General features: G+C 50.8%; 1 protein-coding gene across 3 annotated transcripts in view; it reads right to left on the bottom strand.

Moving 5' to 3' along the window:
• AASDH (aminoadipate-semialdehyde dehydrogenase) overlaps positions 1-19,183 on the bottom strand; it is a 471,184-nt gene that overhangs the window by 150,209 nt on the left and 301,792 nt on the right. The window lies entirely within an intron of this gene.

Below are 19,183 nucleotides of genomic sequence, written 5' to 3'. Positions count from 1 at the left end.
AGAGATGAAAATATGTTTGGCTTGCAAATCTGAAAGGGACATAATTTTGTGGGATCAGATTATGTAAGGGGATAATTCTCACATCTATCTTTGAGATAATATCACAGTGAAGTAAAAAAGGCCCATTTACCAATGATAACACAGCGATAGCACACTATTATAAAAACATTTAATATCTAAAATTACATAAGGCACATTGTGATGGCGAATACCATAAGGAGAAGGTACATCACACAATTTCTGATCTCAATAGAGGTACAGAAAGAAGCACAGCATTACTGTGATGTAATTCTTTAAGGCATACAATGGAGCAGAATTGAAAATCCTGCACCTGGCTTAAAATAAAAAAACAGCTTAATAACCTCACTGAAAGTGGTAGACTAAACAGCCCAAAACAGAATAAGGTATGAAAATTAGCCCACAAGGTAGGTTGCCTAGTATTTTAAAGTGGGACATATAGAAATGTAATGTTATTGTGTCCTACGGTGACAAGCCCTCAAAAGCTTTTTTTCTCTGTTGAAGATTCTGGCTGTTCTATGAAGAAAGCTAGAGTGCAGATTAATAAATTACTTTTGATAACTCTGATTTAACACAAGATAGAGAAATGATTGACCTTAATGAGATGTAACAATGGCTTGTGACAGGATAGGCTGGGGGTGATGTATGTGACACCTGAGAACTGAAAGAGTAGCTGAGAGTGTTCATGGTTTTAATTTACAGGGACATAAGTGAAAGCTGACTATGCACAGTCGAGTATAAGGGGAAGTATGAGGAAAGAAAGCCTTTGATCTTTATGTCCTCTGTAACCGATTGGGCATGAGCCCAGTGGGAGGGACAGCTGGTCCCGGAAGCAGTTTTCTGTAGCTGTAGAGGGGTGTTGGGGCAGAGAAGTCCCTTACATGGTAATGGACATGTACCCCTGCCCTGAGTTCCCCAGCTGCACTGATGTCTGGATCCCTGGTGCTGCGTTTTGCTCTCATGGGCGAACATTAGTCATGTCTATGTGGCATGATAGGGGCCTCTCTCACAGATTTCGCTCTTGTTGGACCGGGAGGGGTGCCCAAAATGCTACCATCACAGTCATGAATGGCAACTGCCTTTGCCAGGAGTTAGTTAGCATGAGCGTGGTGGTGCTAGCATAGTGATTTTTACCTGTGTCACTGGACTGAGGCCAACAGCCTCACTCAGGTGCAAGTAAAGTCCTGCTGCTGTGTGCTTAGCTCTCCCTCGGCAAACATCATGTTAGTGTGTAGTGCTGTGCAGTGCACGGTTGTTGTATGCATGTGCTGGGTGTATGTTTGTTTTTTTTTTTGTTTTTTTTTCTCTCTCTCTCTCTCTCTCTCTCTCTCTCTCTCTCATTATGAAAACACGGACATCAAAATTTTCACAGACTTTAAGGTTCAGAGATTAAGGCACAGTTTTGAAGAAGACAAGAGAGCGCTACAGGAAATAAGGCATTAAATATATGATCATGTTTCCTGCAAAACTAGCTGCACAGTATCTCATAGGAAAGCCTTGGAACTTTCTAGCACCTAAAGTCTGTGAATGTATAGAGTGACTGACACCCATTGGGAGAAGGCAAGGAAACATGCAGCTAAGCAAGGGAAACAACAATTTCAGAAAACTGGAGTGGAGGCCACAGGGGAATGGAGTGGGATGGCAGGTGCCTTCCTCCGACACAGTTGGGCTGCCAAAGTAAACTGAACAGATCTCGCAAAATATATTTGTTATCTAGTGAGTTGAGGGGGAAGCAGGTGGCTCTCACTCTGCAACCCAAGGAGAGGGAGAAGAAATCCTAGAGACACTGCCCATGTTAGCATGGGGCAAACGGGAGGAATGGAAAACTGTATGCACACCTAACTGAGATGGTTGATCTACTAATACTTAGAGAGTCGAAGAAAATGTAACAAAAGGGGATTTGAAGACAGCAGTTTACAAACTGTAAAAGGGGCAAGGGAAATCAATGACTGGATTTGAAAATAGCTGATTGAAAGACTCATAAATTAGCATATCACATTGGGATTGACAAGAACTCTGCAAGGTAGGGAAGCAGGCAGTTGAAAGTGTGCAGTGAGAGGCGAGGAAGAGTTGGGAGGGAAGGGTTACTTCAAGAAGTGTCTTTTTTGTCTTTTGCCACCACAGCAATTGAAGATTCGAGAATTTATTTTGCACATTGGAGAAGGCTGGGAGATTAGGAGATATGGAGGGGTTGTTTAGGTTATCTTCTGGTAGGGACCTCACCTGTCAGTTTGGATTAACATTCCCATGAGGAGCAGGATCAACACACATTTGCATAAGAAGGGCCTCTGTCTATAGTGGCAAAGTGGGTAAAAAGAGAGGCTGGAATACTACTGTGAGTGACTGCCAGTGCTTACACTATTTGCAAGCATTCCTCCCTACCACACTTTGTGTGTTTGATGTAATGTGTTAGACCTGATGGGTTTAGGCTGCTCTTGCCCCTGGCTTTTTGCCTTCCTCCCTCTATTTTCTGACCTCGTTTTTGCTGTTTTTGGTGTTTCTGTGCACTTTACCACTGCTAACAAGTGCAACAGTGCTTGTGCTCGCTCTCATAAAACATGGTAACATTGGTTCATACCCAATTGGTATATTTAATTTACTTATAAGTCTCTAGTAAAGTGCACAACACATGCCCAGGACCTGTAAATTAAATGCTACTAAAGGGCCTGCAGCGCTGATTGTGCCACCCACCCAAGTAGCCCCTTAACCATGTCTCAGGCCCGCAATTGCAGAGTCTGCGTGCACAGTTTTAAACTGCCATGTCGACCTAGCAAGTTAGACCTCTTGCCGGGCCTAAACCTTCCCTTTTTATAAATTAAATCATCCCTAAGGTAGGCCCTATGTGGCTCACAGGGCAGGGTGCAATGTACTTAAAAGGCAGGACGCACCTTTAAGTTTTACATGCCCTGGTAGTGAAAAACTCCCCAAAACATTTTTTACTATTGCAAGGCCTATCTCTCCCATAAGATAACATTAGGATTACCTTATTACATCTTAAAGTACAAGTTACTTACCTTTGGTAACAAATATCTGGTAGCGACATATTCTAGTTGCAGATTCCTTACTTTAGAATTTCCCCCAGGCGTCAGACTGGATTCGGAGATTTTTCTGCGAGTAATACCCTTTTGTGTCGGTAGGTGGCATCGGTCAACTCAGCGGGCGTCGTAGGCGCTGTGATGACGTCGGGAGTAGTATATAGACACCGCCTTCGCGCAGTAACCTCAGTTTCTTTTCATGACTTTCCACGCCAAAGCGCAGAGCCGCTAATAACACTGAGATTGGTGCGTCAGTGCTAAGGACCTGAAAGGGGACTCCCTGTCCCTAGAAATCAGTTCGCAAGCGGGAAGGATGGGTGGGCGGTAAGGAATCTGCAACTGGAATATGTCTCGACCAGATAATTCGTTACTGAAGGTAAGTAACGTGTACATCTGATAGAGACTTCTAGTTGCAGATTCCTTACCTTAGTATAGATACCTAAGCAATGCCATCCTCGGTGGTGGGCTGTGAACCAAAATCATACTAGGAAGTCCTGCAGGACCATACGACCAAAGTACCCGTCCCGATGGACCTGACTGCCCAGGCAGTAATGTTTAGCAAACGTGTGCAGGGACACCCACGTAGCTGCCTGGCAGATAGCCAGGACAGGAACTCCACATGCTAACGCAGTGGAAGCAGCAGTTGCTCTGGTGGAATGAGCACGCAAGCTCTAAGTAGGTTGCTTCTTGGCCAACACGTAGCACATTTTGATGCAAAGAAGCACCCATCAAGAGATGGTACGTTTTTGCACCGCCTTCCCTTTTTTCACACCCACATACACAACAAAGAGTTGATCGTCCACCTGGATATCTTTAGTACGATTAAGATAGAACGCTCTTTCTGGGTCCAGACGGTGGAGTCTCTCCTCCTCATGGGAAGGATGTGGGGGGGGGGCATAGAAAGTAGACAGGGTGATGGGCTGGCCTACATGAAAAGGCGTAACCACCTTAGGAAGGAATGAAGCCTTAGTGCACAACACCACTTTGTCAGGGTGCACAGACAAGTATGGAGGTTTAGATGAAAGGGCTTGAAGCTCACTCATCCTGCGAGCAGCGGTGATAGTAACAAGAAAGACAGTTTTGAAGGTGAGGAGCAGCAATGGACAATTATGCACTGGCTCAAAGGGAGTACACATCAAATAAGTAAGGACAAGATTGAAGTCCCACTGAGGTATGATAAATGGAGTGGGAGGAAATAAATGGGTGAGTCCTTTTAGGAATCTACTCACAATAGGAGGTTTAAAACGTGAGGGCTGATCAGGTAACTTAAGGAGGGCCGAAACGGCAGACAATTACCCTTTAGGGGTGCCCAAAGCAGAGCCCCACTGGGCCAAAGAAAGAATGATCAGAAGAACCTCGGATAGAGGGGCAGAGAGGGGATCAACAGATTTGTTGGTGCACCATGCCACAAATTTATTCCAATGACAGGCGTATATAGTTTTGGTGGAGGGACGTCTGGCTGCCAAGATAACATCACAGACTTAGGGGGGGGAAGATCAAAAGTCGTCAACTGTCGCCGCTCAATCTCCACACAAGAAGGCGGAGGTTGGACAGGTATGGGTAAAGAACCGTCCCCTGTTGCTGCGACAGAAGATCCGCCCGAAGAGGCAGTCTGAGTGGAGGATCGATGGACATGCTCACTAACTCTGGTAACCTGACTCTCCGTGCCCAGTCCGGAGCTACCAAGATCACTTAAGCCCGGTCGTTCCTGATCTTCTTGAGAACTCTGGGCAGAAGTGGTACAGGGGGAAAGGAGGCCAGAGTTCCACTAGAGACTAAAAGTGCCTCCGAGCTAGTGCCGACTTGGAAACTCCAAAGAGCAAAACAGCTGACATTGCGCGTTCTCTGTGGAGGCAAACAGATCTAACCAAGGTTCTCCCCACTGCTGAAAGAGACCTTGTGCGTCTCCGGATGGAGACGCCATTCGTGATCGGCTGTGCATAGAGGGCTGAGTTTGTCCGCTCTGGCGTTGAGGGAACCCACCAGATATTGAACCGTCAGGGTAATGTCCTGATGTTCCAGCCATGTCCAGAGGCGTAGAGCCTCCTGACAGAGGGTCCAGGACCCTACTCCGCCCTGTTTGCTGCAGTACCACATGGCGATAGTATTGTCTTTTAACACCTGCCCTACTTTCCCTTTGAGAGAGGGAAGAAATGCTTCATCGCAAGCCTTATCGCCTGGAGCTCCAGAAGATTGATATGGAGCCCAGACTCCACCGGAGACCAGAGGCCTCTGATCTCCGCCTCTCCCATGTGGCCACCCCAACCCAGAAGTGACGCATCTGTCACTATAGAGAGATCTGGATGGGAAAGGGAGAGGGATCTGCCGTGGACCCAATGCAGATTTGAAAGCCACCACTGCAGGTCTTTCGCAGTCCCCTCCAAGATCTGAACCATGTCGGAGAGATTCCCTTGATGCTGCGCCCACTGGAACTTCAGGTCCCACTGCAGAGCCCGCATATGCCATCTGGGATGTGTTACCAGCAGGATGCAGGAGGCCATGAAGCCCAGCAGCCTCAGAGTCAGTCTCACCGAAACCCAAGACCGAGGCAAAAAGATCGGAATCATAGCCTGAATGTCTTGGACTCCTTTTCGTGAGGATAAGCCTGAAACTGCACTGTGTCCAGAACAGCTCAGATGAAAGGGAGTGTCAGAGGGGGTCAGGTGTGACTTCAGCATGTTTATAGTGAACCCCAGCTTGTAGAGGAGGTCTGCTGTAGTCTGAAGGTGGGAGATGACTTTCTGGGGCGAGTCCGCCTTCAACAGCCAGTCGTCGAGGTAGGGGAAGACGGACACTGCTAACCTGCGCAGATGAGCTGCGACCACCGCCATCACTTTCGTGAACACCAAAGGGGCGCCGGTAAGGCCGAAGGGGAGCACGGTAAACTGAAAGTGCTCATGACCTACCACGAATCGTAGGTAACGTCTGTGGGCAGGCAGAATGTGGAAATAAGCGTCCTGCAAGTCCAACGCTACCATCCAGTCTTCTGGGTCCAAGGCAGAGAGAACCTGAGCAAGGATGAGCATTTTGAATTTCTCCTTCTTGAGGAAGTAGTTCAGGTCCCAAAGGTCTAAGATAGGACGTAAACCCTTGTCCTTTTTCGGCACCAGAAAGTAACGGGAATAACAACCACGACCTACTTCAGGCACAGGGACCTTTTCTATAGCTCCCTTGACCAAGAGAGCTGCGACTTCCTGGCAGAGAAGTGTCAAATGATCCTCTGGAAGGTGACTGAAGGATGGAGGCATGGCTGGTGGAGCAGATTCAAAAGGGAGAGAGTAGCCCTTTCGAACGATCTGCAAAAGCCACCTGTCCGTAGTGATGGTGTACGGAAATGCCTCCTTGGCATGGTTACCCCCTGACTTTTTGCCTTTCGTTGATGCCAGTTATGATTGATATGTGCAAGGACCCTGCTAACCATGCCCCAGCACCAGTGTTCTGTCCCTAAACTGTACCTTTGTTCCCACAATTGGCACAGCCAAGGCACTCAGATAAGTCCCTTGTAAATGGTACCCCTGATACCAAGGGCCCTGATACCAGGGAAGATCTCTAAGGCTGTAGCATGTCTTATGCCACCCTGGGTACCCCTCACTCAGCACATGCACACTGCCTCTCAGCTTGTGTGTGCTGGTGGGGAGAAAATTACTAAGTCAACATGGCACTCCCCTCAGAGTGCCATGCCAACCTCACACTGCCTGTGGCATAGTTAATTCACCCCTCTAGCAGGCCTTACAGCCCTAAGGCAAGGTGCACTAAACCACAGGTGAGGGCATATGTGCATGAGCACTATACCCCTACAGTGTCTAAGCAAAACCTTAGACACTTTAAGTGCAGGGTGGCCATAAAGAGTATATGGTCAGGCAGTTTGTCAAACACGAACTCCACAGTTCTATAATGGCTACACTGATATCTGGGAAGTCTGGTATCAAACTTCTCAGCACAATAAATGCACACTGATGCCAGTGTGGAATTTATTGTAAAATGCACCCAGAGGGCATTTTAGAGATGCCCCCTGAATACCAGTCCGACTAGTAGTGCTAGGCTGACCAGTTTCTGCCAGCCTGCCTCAACCAGACGAGTTGCTGGCCACATGGGGAGAGTGCCTTTGTCACTCTGTGGCCAGGAACAAAGCCTGTAGTGGGTGGAGGTGCTTCTCACCTCCCCCTGCAAGAACTGTAACACCTGGCGGTGAGCCCCAAAGGCTCATGCCTTTTGTTACAGCACCTCAGGGCATCCCACCCAGTGGAGATGCCCACCCCTCCGGCCACTACCAACACTTTTGGCAGCAATGCTGGAGGAGATAATGAGAAAAACAAGGATGAGTCACCCACAAGTCAGGACAGGCCCTATGGTGTCCAGAGCTGAGGTGACCCCTGCCTTTAGAAATCCTCCATCTTGAGATTGGAGGATTCCCCCAGTAGCATTAGGGATGTGCCCCCCCTCCCCTCAAGGAGGAGGCACAAAGAGGCCATTGGCTACTGCCCTCCTGACCTAAACATACCCCTAAATTCAGTATTTAGGGGGACCCCAGAACCCAGGAAATCAGATTCCTGCAACCTACAACAAGAAGCAGGACTGCTGACTTGAAAGCCCTGCAGAGACGACAATTGCTTTGGCCCAAGCCCTACCGGCCTGTCTCCTGACTCAAAGAAAACTGCACAGCGACGCATCTGACAGGGACCAGTGACCCCTGAAGCCTCAGAGGACTGCCCTAAAAACCAAAGGACCAAGAAACTCCAGAGAACAGCAGCACTGTTCACCCACAGCAACATATTTTGCAACAAAGAAGCAACTTTTAAAGAACTCACTCTTCCCGCCGAAGCATGAGACTTCACCCTCTGCACCCGACTCCCCCGCCTCGAGCTCCAGAGAACCAACACTACAGGGAAGACTCCCAGGCGACTGCGACCTCGTGAGTAAACCAAGATGACCCCCCTGGATCCCCACAGCAATGCATGCAGAGAGAATCCAGAGGCTCCCCCTGACCGCGACTGCCTGTAACAAGGAACCCGAAGCCCGCCTGGACCAAACACTGCACCCGCAGCCCCCAGGACCAGAAGGAACCGATGGAACAGATGGATTCCCAGTGGGGCAGGTGATGCCACCAACTGGATGGGAGTGAGGAGACGGACTAGGAGGGTTTGGAGGCTGCAGCGGGGGCAGAAGTGGACTGGGCATACCTCTGGTTCCCTGTCCCATGCCCACGTAGGATTCTGCGTCCCCGGCCACGCAGAGGCTGGGTGGAGGACGCAACAGGGAGCCCTTTCCGTGGCCAGGAAAGGGGCAAAAAACGGACTGTGGTGGGTGAGGGGCAGAGTTAAGGCCAAGGGACCGAGCCATAGCCCGTGAATCCTTGAATCTCTCCAAGGCTGAGTCCACTTTGTCTCCAAAGAGACTGGACCCATCAAAGGGCATATCCATGAATGACTATTGGACAGCCCCAGAAAACACAGAAGTACGCAACCAGGAATGGGATCGTAAGGCCACTGTCATAGCAACTGATCTGCCAGTTGTGTCCCGCTTACAACGGATAGTGAACTTTGCAGCATCTCTCCCATCGTTCACAGCTTGGGAGACGATAGCACGGGCCTCCTCCGGTATCTGCGGCAGGACTTGCGCAACCTTATCCCACAAAGAGTGGGTATAGCGGCCCAAAAGGCATGCGGTGTCCACAGACCGCAGCGCGAAACTGGAGGAAGAAAACAACTTCTTACCAAACTGTTCTAGTCTTTTTGATTCCCTGTCCGGGGGTGCGGAAGGGAATGCGCCTGAAGAAGAGGAAGCCTGGATGATAAGAGACTCAGGCGTGGGGTGTTGGGACAGGAATTTAGGGTCGTTCGGAGCGGGCCGATGGCAGCAAGCGATATTCCCATCACAGGAGCCCTTGTGTTGGGTTTGGACCAGGTACCCAAACGGACATCGGTGAGGGCTACACTGAATGGCAAAAGGAGTTCTGAAGTAGCAACCCCAGGCTGAAGCACCTCAGTCAGGAGATTAGACCTGACCTCTACCATAAGAAGCTCAAGGCCAAGGACCTCAGCTGCCCTACTGACCACCATACCATAAGTCGCTCCCTTCAGCATAGCCAAGGTAGGAGGAGACAGCATGCCAGCGTCAGGAGAAGTATCTAGACCACTGGCATATCCAATTCCTGAGCCCAGTCCACAGATGGGTCATCCTGGTATTCATTAGGGTCCAGGGACCCCTCCAATCCCTCCCCAAATTCGTACCCATAGGAAAAAGGGTCCGAATCTGACCTAGGACGAATAGGCCCCACCGAAGACAAAGGCAGCGGCGGCCGACACTGCGCTGACTCCGAGTCGTCGGGGATAAGGATTGGGTCGACGTCGATAGTGGCACTATCGATGTCGGGATCGTCGACAATCGACCCAGTGCCGGGGAAGGTCTCAAAGGTGTGACCAGCACCGGTGCAGATCCGCGAGCGGATTCAGTAGTGACCTCGGTGGCCAGAGCCAAAGCCGCCGGCGCGGAACCCGAAGGCCCCTCAACCGAACCCCTTGGGCCCAAAGGTGCCGCATAGAGGTCGATCTGCCCAAAGATGAGGCGCATAGCCTCATAAAATTATTTAAGTTGGGTGGGGGTCGCTCTGGGAAACTCTGGGAAGCACAGAGCCGACTCAGATGCAGGTTCCGCAGACGGAGGCCTTGAGCGTCGACGCTCTTCCCGCGTCGCATCGGCCGAGCAAAGAGGCGAAGTCAGAGAGCGATGGGATCTCTTCGACCTGTTCTTCTTCTTACCTTGACACGAGGATTTTGAAGAAGACGAGTGGTGATGGCTCTACGAACGGTCTTGAGACCTTCCTCTCGAATGAGACCGTGGCTTACGCAGAGTCGGGTGCCGGGCCGCTATTAGCTTTAGGGACCGCTCCCTCAAAGCCTTCGGGTGCATGGCCCGGCACTCGGAGCACCACTTCGGGTAATGGTCGTGCTCAAGAAACCACAGACAAACCTGATGAGGATCCGTCACCAACATTGTGCGGTGACAGTCCTTACACAGCTTGAATCCGGTCTTCGGGGACATTATTGACGCGCCAAATATCTAACTGGAAAACTCTACAAAACGGTCGAAGTCGTTCAAAAACAGACCAGGGTAGCTCTTCTCCGGATCAGCGCGTGGCGTGGTAAGAAAACAACTGACATCACTGCGTGAAGGCAGCGTCTATATACTACTCCCGACTTCATCACAGCGACTACGACGCCAACGACGTCTGCGGAGTCGACCGACGCCACCTACCGACGTGCAAGGGTATTGCTCGAAGAAAAAACTCTGGATACAATCTGACGCATGGGGGAAATTCTAAGGTAAAGAATCTGCAACTAGAAGTCTACCAGATAGTGTAATTATCAATCTGGAAGAGATAAGTTTGTCAAGTTTGGTGTATCTTAACTCACAATTTAAAATCAAAACTTATGGTAAAGTTGAATTTTAAACTGCAGTTCTGAAAATGCCACATTTTAGAAAGTTGATGCCTACTGCCATTTGGTGCCTCCTGACTGTCTTCAATACACGTCTGGGGTTGGGTGACAGCTGGGCTTATGTATTTCCTCTAGGGAGCTTAGGTGTGACTGATTAGCCATCAACATTCTGATAGGCTATCCTGGGCAGGTTGGGTGGGAGGGGCTGACACACCTGAAAGGGAAATGTCCTGCTACAGGAGGGCGATTAACATGTGTTAGTTGATGAGCAAACAGCTAACCGCTATGCTGTAGACTGCCTTGGACTTTTACTTTATTGAGAATATCCCCATGCTACAGTCACACATAACAGTAGGAGAGACCTACAAGGCAGTCATTACAAAACAGATCATCTCATTGACAGTACAGGCTAAGAAAAAGAAACAAGATCAGGCAGATGTACTTGAGGCAGATATCCTCAGACATGAAACAAAATACTTGTAACTAATGCTGAGACCCGAATACATCAGCTTCATTTAAAACAGCAGGAGTACCAAGCTCTGACAACAAACTAAACGCACACTTTCCTTGACTCACAGAGGAGGCTATATGAAGTGAGAAATAAAGCTGGGAAGCTATTAGCATGGTTGGGACAGAGGTAATACAGCAAAAACTGGGAGAACGAGCTGACTGCAGTGGAAGGCCATCAAATCAAAGGTAACACAGACTGCAGAAACATTTGCTAGATTTTAACAGCTCCTACAAAGGTCTCAGAGCAAAATGGCTAATACAGAGATTCAAGATTTTTTAAAAGATATTGAAATCCAGACTCCAGGTGAATATGGCAGTTGCTAAAATCACTGACACAAATAGACATTTACAATTTACTAAAGCACTGGATCTAACAGTCTTCCTCTGGAGTTACATAAAGGGAGGGCAAGTAAACTTTCCACCTTCCATCTTCCACATCCTTCAAATGTTCACAGGGGCCTACCAAAAGAGCTTGCTGCCATACGATCAGTGCCTTGCTACAACAGTGGCAATACTTAAGGAAGGCAAGGTGTTGAATGACTGAGCCTCAACTTTGCCAATCTCCCTGTTTAACGCAGAGATCAAAATTCTGGGAAAGGTGTTAGCAACTCGGTTAAGAAAGGTGATCATCTCCCTTGTGCACCAAGACCAGTTTGCTTCCTGCCTAACAGGAGCACCGGACTTATTCTAAGGCTTTTTTGTGGGAGCATGAAATACACATTAAAGGTTAACTGAGCCAACACTTCTGTCAGTCGACACAAGCAAGAATTCTGACACACTAGTATGGCCCTACGTGTTTCAATTCCTAGTGAGAATAGGATTTGGGCCCGATAAAAATAGTGGGATAAACTATTATATCAAAAGCAAATAGTGAGGGCACAGATCAACTGTAAATAGTCCAGCCTGTTACAGGGATGACCCCCCGACTTCCATGAGCTTTGCGTTGGCTCTAGAAGATCCTCTGGTAATAGGAGGGCAGATGAAACACGAGAACCATAATATATGCAGACGATATATTCCTTTACGTGGCACAATCCGAGAAGACAACTCTCAAATTCCTCCAGGTCTTTATAGTGTTTGGCAAATAAACTGGGAGAAGTCCTTGCTGTTCCCCCTGATTGGATGGTCCCTGCAGAAGTCTAATGAGTATCCAATTACCATATCTCCAAGGAGCTTTAAGTACCTAGGTGTACACATGACCAATGACCTGGAAGAGTTCCTCCACAACAAACTCATGCAATTTGCTAGATAAACAAGATGAGTCAACTGAAGGTCACTGCCATTGACACTTTTGGATTGAGTGGATATGTTCAAAATGACAGCCCTACCCAAATTCTTATACATCGTTTAAAGCAGTCCTTATTGTGTCTCTCTAGCATTCTTTGGAAAACTGGAGGTGGAGTTTAGGCAGCTCCTATGGAATGGAAAGCCTCTGTACAGTACACTCAAAAAGACAAAAGGGGGCCAACCAACATGGCCAGTCGGATGTGAGCTTCAACAGCTCAGTCGAAAACCCCCTCAGGCCATGAGTGCAGGAGCATTGTGGGGGAGCATCATGTCGCCTGACCCGGTAGAGCTGCTGTGTGCCCCGGGCTGGGGAGACTCGTAGGGGGTGGCCCCCCTGAGTGGCGTGGTCCAGGAAGTGTGAGGCCCCAGCCGGGCGGTCGGCCCCCCTTGTGGTGTGGGCCCGGAGGTGCTGAAGGAGGAGCGGAGAGGGCGAGGTCGGGGGCTGGAGCCCCGTGAAGGAACTGGGGGCTGCCAGCGCTGCGGGGCGGGGGGGCCGTCCCCCTCGCCCGGTGCACGAGGAGTCGCGGCGGGCTCCGTTGGAAGGGGAGCTCATGCGGCAAAGAAGAAGGGCGGCTTACTCCGGTCGGCTTGGGCCTGGAGATTCCTGGTGCTGTGGCAGCCTGGCGGCGGAGTGAGGACCACGGGTGGAGCCCTTGGGGGCGGCAGGGGGGTGTCAGCGTGGGCTCCCCTGTGGAAACAGGGGCCCGCACAGAAGTGACACGGCGTGGCCGTACCGTGGAGGGTGCTGAGGCCCAGGGAGATCGGTTGCTCCTGGAGGGGTAGGAGCAGAGGACGACGTTGGGAATGAGGAGCCCGGCGGAGTCCGAGTGTGGTGCACCAGGGTGGGATGGTGAGTCCCCAGCGTCTATTGGCGGGACACCTAGGAGAGAGGAGCCTCACCCCTGAGAAGGCTTTGGGTGGTGGACCTACAAGGGAGCTGGCGCAACCTTGAGGGGGTGGGGGGGGAGTGGTGCCTGTTCCCCCCCACCTCTCCTCGGTGCATGTGTAGAAGCCTGGGGGGGGGGCCCTTTGGAGAGCTGAGACACCCCAGCGGGGGAGAGCAAGCCTGGGGCCCAGTGCGAGTGTGGTGCACCAGGGTGGGATGGTGAGTCCCCCGCGTCTATTGGCGGGACACCTAGGAGAGAGGAGCCTCACCCCTGAGAAGGCTTTGGGTGGTGGACCTACAAGGGAGCTGGCGCAACCTTGAGGGGGTGGGGGGGAGTGGTGCCTGTTCCCCCCCACCTCTCCTCGGTGCATGTGTAGAAGCCTGGGGGGGGGGCCCTTTGGAGAGCTGAGACACCCCAGCGGGGGAGAGCAAGCCTGGGGCCCAGTGCGAGCAAATGGCAGAGTGCATCTCTGAGCGAGCGGACCACGGGGGGAGCATATGCCTCGGAGGAAGGTGCAGGCCAACAGAGTCTCCAACTATTTTATCCCAGTTGGAGCGGGAAGCGTAGGTATGTCGCAGGAGGGAGTGATGACGCTCACGAAGGAAGACCTCCAGGCCTCTCTTTGCATCTTCAAGGTCAAACTCCGGCTTTAAGGCTACGTTGGACTCGTTTCAGGCAGACGTCAATGGGAACTTATCCTCACTTCAGGCGGATATGGACTCGGTTGGAGCCCGCACTCTAGATCTGGAAACACAGATGCAGGACCTGCAGCAGAAGGTTGCCCCGGTGGACAGTGAGATCACGAGTATTAAAGCACAACTCCACCTCGCCACACTCAAGTGCGAAGATTTGGAAAATCATGGGCGCACGGACAACATCAGAGTGCAGGGTCTGGAAGAAGGTTCCAAGGGGCCAGAGCTGGAGGCCTTTGTGGTTGGCCTTTTCTCCAACCTCTTGGGAGAGGAGCAGTCGGAAGTTCGGGTCGAGAGGGTGCATTGTGTGGGCAACCGGGCCGCAGGTGAAGGGAGAAGGCCTAGAGACATATTGGTAAAATTAAGCTCATTTAAGGTCAAGGAACGCATTCTCTTACGGGCGAGGAGACAGGACACCGTCTCCTTTCAGGGGGCACATTACACCCTCTATCAAGACATTGCGCCGGCGAAGCTGGCTCGACGGCAGCAGTTCCGCCCTGTGACGGAAGCCCTAAGAGCAAAAAACATAAGGTATCGTTGGACATTTTCCTTTGGCCTGGCTTTCGAGCTCCATAACAAGGCTTGCCACTTCACGGCCATCGATGAGGCGGCGGCTGCGCTGGGCCTACAGTCAGAGAGTGAGGGTGGGGGCTTCACTGCCACTGGAGTCGGGCATGGGGGGGGATGGCCCATCCACCTCAGTGGAGCAATGGAAAGAGCAGAGGAGGGGACAAGAAGTGACATTTTCCAACTGTCTGGTTTCTGCAAGGGTTCTGGAGAGGTCCTGGGGGCGCCTTCGGAGCGGCCCCAGTTAGGGGTCCTATGGGAGGTAGAGCGACGGGGGAGAGGCTTCTTCACGTGAGAGACAGTCTGGCTCTGAGGGTCTCGGCCTGGATTCGCCCGCCGGTGGCCTGATTTGGAGAGACCCCACTCTTGTTGCTTTTGAGGGGCCCAGGGACGTTCATCCATTCTTGTTGACTTGGGAAAGATGAATGGTCGGGGGGGGGGTAGGAGGCGGTGTCATACCCCGTCCACACAATGCACAAAGTAAGGAAGTTTACCAATCTGTGTTTTCTTGTACTTGTGTTTTGTAAGAGTTGTTTTTTTAATTTCCTCTGTATTCATTATCCTTTTTTGTCACATGAGAGCCCTATGGGGGGCCTGGGGAGCACCTGGGATGCTGGGTGGGTGAGGATGTGGGGAGGGGGGGAGGATGTGGGGAGGCGGGGCGAGAATCAGGAGATGCGGTAGAACGTTTGGTCAAGCACTTTTGGGTTACTGTAATGTAATGTTGGAAGTGTTATCTTGGAATGTTAAAGGGTTGAACTCCCCCAATAAGAGGTCCCAGGTGAGGAAGTATTTCGATGATCACCGTTATGATATTGTGGCCCTGCAGGAAACGCATCTGAAGAGGGGGAAGTGACACCGTCTGCGTCACAAACAGCACCCCCAGATATTTTCATCTTCTGCGCCAACGAAACACTGTGGGGTGGCCCTCTTGTTCCACAGGTTGATTCCCTTCCGGGAGGCGGGATCCAGGCATGATAAGGAGGGCAGATACTTAATGATAAAGGGCAGCCTGGGGGGGGAACAGTGAACAGTAGCTACTTTGTACACACCCAACAGTGGTCAGACCCAATTTCTTCTGCAATTTCTGGGAGAGCTGGAGGGTTATGCAGAGGGCGAGATAATCTTATTGGATGATTTCAATTTAGTTTGGGATTCAGCGATAGACACAACACACCCACAGCGATCACAGACAAGCGCTTTTGCCAGATCAGTGAAATCTGCGTTACACGGCATGGGGCTCTTTGATGCCTGGCTTGCCCTCAAATGCACGGAGAGGGATTACACCTTCTTTTCTCATTCTCATCGAACCTACTCAAGGATAGATTATATCTTTCTGAGCAGGCCACTGCGACAGGGTAGGAAGTTGGCTCTGTATATACTATTTCAAAGTAAGAAATAGCGTGCACAGAGTCCAAGGGTTCCCCTTAGAGGTAAGATAGTGGCAAAAAGAGATAATTCTAATGCTCTACTTTGTGGTAGCGTGGTCGAGCAGTAGGCTTATCGGAGGGTAGTGTTAAGCATTTGTTGTACACACACAGGCAATAAATGAGGAACACACACTCAAAGACTTACTCCAGGCCAATAGGTTTTTATATTGAAAAATATATTTTCTTAGTTTAAGAACCACAGGTTCAAGATTTACAAGTAATACTTTAAATGTAAGGTGCTTCACTTAGATACTTTAGGAACTTTGAATAAAAACAATATCATACAGTCTTTGTAAAACCGGCAATAAGCTATTTTCAAAGTAGACAGTGCAAAAATCAACAGTTCCTGGGGGAGGTAAGTAAAGGTTAAGTTCGCAGGTAAGTAAAACACTTACAAGTCTTAAAGTTGGGTTCAAGGTAGCCCACCGTTGGGGGTTCAAGGCAACCCCAAAGTTACAACACCAGCAGCTCAGAGCCAGTCAGGTGCAGAGGTCAAAGAGGTGCCCAAAACATATAGGCTTCAATGGAGAACAGGGGTGCCCCGGTTCCAGTCTGCCAGCAGGTAAGTACCCGCATCCTCGGGGGTCAGACCAGGGGGTTTTGTAGGGCACCGGGGGGTGACACAAGCAGGCACAGAAAGTACACCCTCAGGGGCACAGCGGCGGCCGGGTGCAGAGTGCAAACAGGCGCCAGGTTTTAGATAGGAAGTAATGGGGAGACCCGGGGGTCTCTTCAACGATGCAGGGAGGCACAGGGGGGGCTCCTCGGGGTAGCCACCACCTGGGCTAGGCAGAGGGTCGCCTGGGGGTCGCTCCTGCACTGGAGTTCGGTTCCTTCAGGTCCTGGGGGCTGCGGGTGCAGTGTTGGTTCCAGGCATTGGGTCCCTTGTTACAGGCAGTCGCGGTCAGGGGGAGCCTCTGGATTTCCTCTGCAGGCATCGCTGTGGAGGTTCAGGGGGATCGTCTCTGGTTACACACTGGCTTGCAGTCGCCGGGAAGTCCTCCCTGAAGTGTTGGTTTTCCGCAGGTCAGCCGGGGGCGTCGGGTGCAGAGTGGAAAGTCTTGCGCTTCTGGCGGGAAACGTGAAGTCTTAAGTTGTTTCTTTGTTGCAAGAAAGTTGCAGATTGTTGAACAGGGCCGCTGTTCACAGGAGTTTCTTGGTCCTTGGTTGCAGGGCAGTCCTCTGAAGCTTCAGAGGTCGCTGGTCCCTGTTGGATGCGTCGCTGTTGCAGTTTTCTTCGAAGTTGGGAGACAGGCCCGTAGGGCTGGGGCCAAAGCAGTTGTCGTCTCAGTCTTTGTAGGAGGCTGGACTGGCTTGTAGTGAGTACCAAGGGGTACTTGCACCTTGCACCAGGCCCAGTTATCCCTTATTAGTGTATAGGGTGTCTAGCAGCTTAGGCTGATAGATAATGGTAGCTTAGCAGAGCAGCTTAGGCTGAACTAGGAGACGTGTGAAGCTACTACAGTACCACTTAGTGTCATATGCACAATATCATAAGAAAACACAATACACAGTTATACAAAAAATAAAGGTACTTTATTTTTATGACAATATGCCAAAGTATCTTAGAGTGTACCCTCAGTGAGAGGATAGGAAATAAACACAAGATATATATACACAATAGCAAAAATATGCAGTATAGTCTTAGAAAACAGAGCAAACAATGTATAGTTACAATAGGATGCAATGGGGACACATAGGGATAGCGGCAACACAAACCATATACTCCAAAAGTGGAATGCGAACCACGAATGGACCACAAACCTATGTGACCTTGTAGAGGGTCACTGGGACTATTAGAAAATAGTGAGAGTTAGAAAAATAACCCTCCCCAAGACCCTGAAAGTGAGTGCAAAGTGCACTAAAGTTCCCCTAAGGAGAAAGAAGTCGTGTTAGAGGAATAATGCAGGAAAGACACAAACCAAAAATGCAACAACGCTGGATTTCCAATCTGGGGTACCTGTGGAACAAGGGGACCAAGTCCAAAAGTCACAAGCAAGTCGGAGATGGGCAGATGCCCAGGAAATGCCAGCTGCGGGTGCAAAGAAGCTTCTACTGGACAGAAGAAGCTGAGGTTTCTGCAGGAACGAAAAGGGCTAGAGACTTCCCCTTTGGTGGACGGATCCCTCTCGCCGTGGAGAGTCAGGCAGAAGTGTTTTCCCGCCGAAAGAGCGCCAACAAGCCTTGCTAGCTGCAAATCGTGCGGTAAGCGTTTTTGGATGCTGCTGTGGCCCAGGAGGGACCAGGAGGTCGCAAATTGGACCAGGAGGTAGAGGGGACGTCAAGCAAGACTAGGAGCCCTCTTAGCAGCAGGTAGCACCCGGAGAAGTGCCAGAAACAGGCACTACGAGGATGCGTGAACCGGTGCTCACCCAAGTCGCACAAAGGAGTCCCACGTCGCCGGAGACCAACTTAGAAAGTCGTGCAATGCAGGTTAGAGTGCCGTGGACCCAGGCTTGGCTGTGCACAAAGGATTTCCGCCGGAAGTGCACAGGGGCCGGAGTAGCTGCAAAAGTCGCGGTTCCCAGCAATGCAGTCTAGCGAGGTGAGGCAAGGACTTACCTCCACCAAACTTGGACTGAAGAGTCACTGGACTGTGGGAGTCACTTGGACAGAGTTGCTGGATTCGAGGGACCTCGCTCGTCGTGCTGAGAGGAGACCCAAGGGACCGATAATGCAGCTTTTTGGTGCCTGCGGTTGCAGGGGGAAGATTCCGTCGACCCACGGGAGATTTCGTCGGAGCTTCTAGTGCAGAGAGGAGGCAGACTACCCCCACAGCATGCACCACCAGGAAAACAGTCGAGAAGGCGGCAGGATCAGCGTTACAGAGTTGCAGTAGTCGTCTTTGCTACTATGTTGCAGGTTTGCAGGCTTCCAGCGCGGTCAGCAGTCGATTCCTTGGCAGAAGGTGAAGAGAGAGATGCAGAGGAACTTGGATGAGCTCTTGCATTCGTTATCTCAAGTTTCCCCAGAGACAGAGACCCTAAATAGCCAGAAAAGAGGGTTTCGCCACTTAGGAGAGAGGATAGGCTAGCAACACCTGAAGGAGCCTATCACAAGGAGTCTCTGACGTCACCTGGTGGCACTGGCCACTCAGAGCAGTCCAGTGTGCCAGCAGCACCTCTGTTTCCAAGATGGCAGAGGTCTGGAGCACACTGAAGGAGCTCTGGACACCTCCCAGGGGAGGTGCAGGTCAGGGGAGTGGTCACTCCCCTTTCCTTTGTCCAGTTTCGCGCCAGAGCAGGGCTAAGGGGTCCCTGAACCGGTGTAGACTGGCTTATGCAGAAATGGGCACCAAAAGTGCCCATGAAAGCATTTCCA

Source organism: Pleurodeles waltl, chromosome 1_2 (genome assembly GCF_031143425.1).
Source record: "Pleurodeles waltl isolate 20211129_DDA chromosome 1_2, aPleWal1.hap1.20221129, whole genome shotgun sequence".
NCBI lineage: Eukaryota > Metazoa > Chordata > Amphibia > Caudata > Salamandridae > Pleurodeles > Pleurodeles waltl.
Note: the sequence above shows the minus strand (reverse complement) of the source record. Positions and strands in the feature narration are given on the sequence as shown.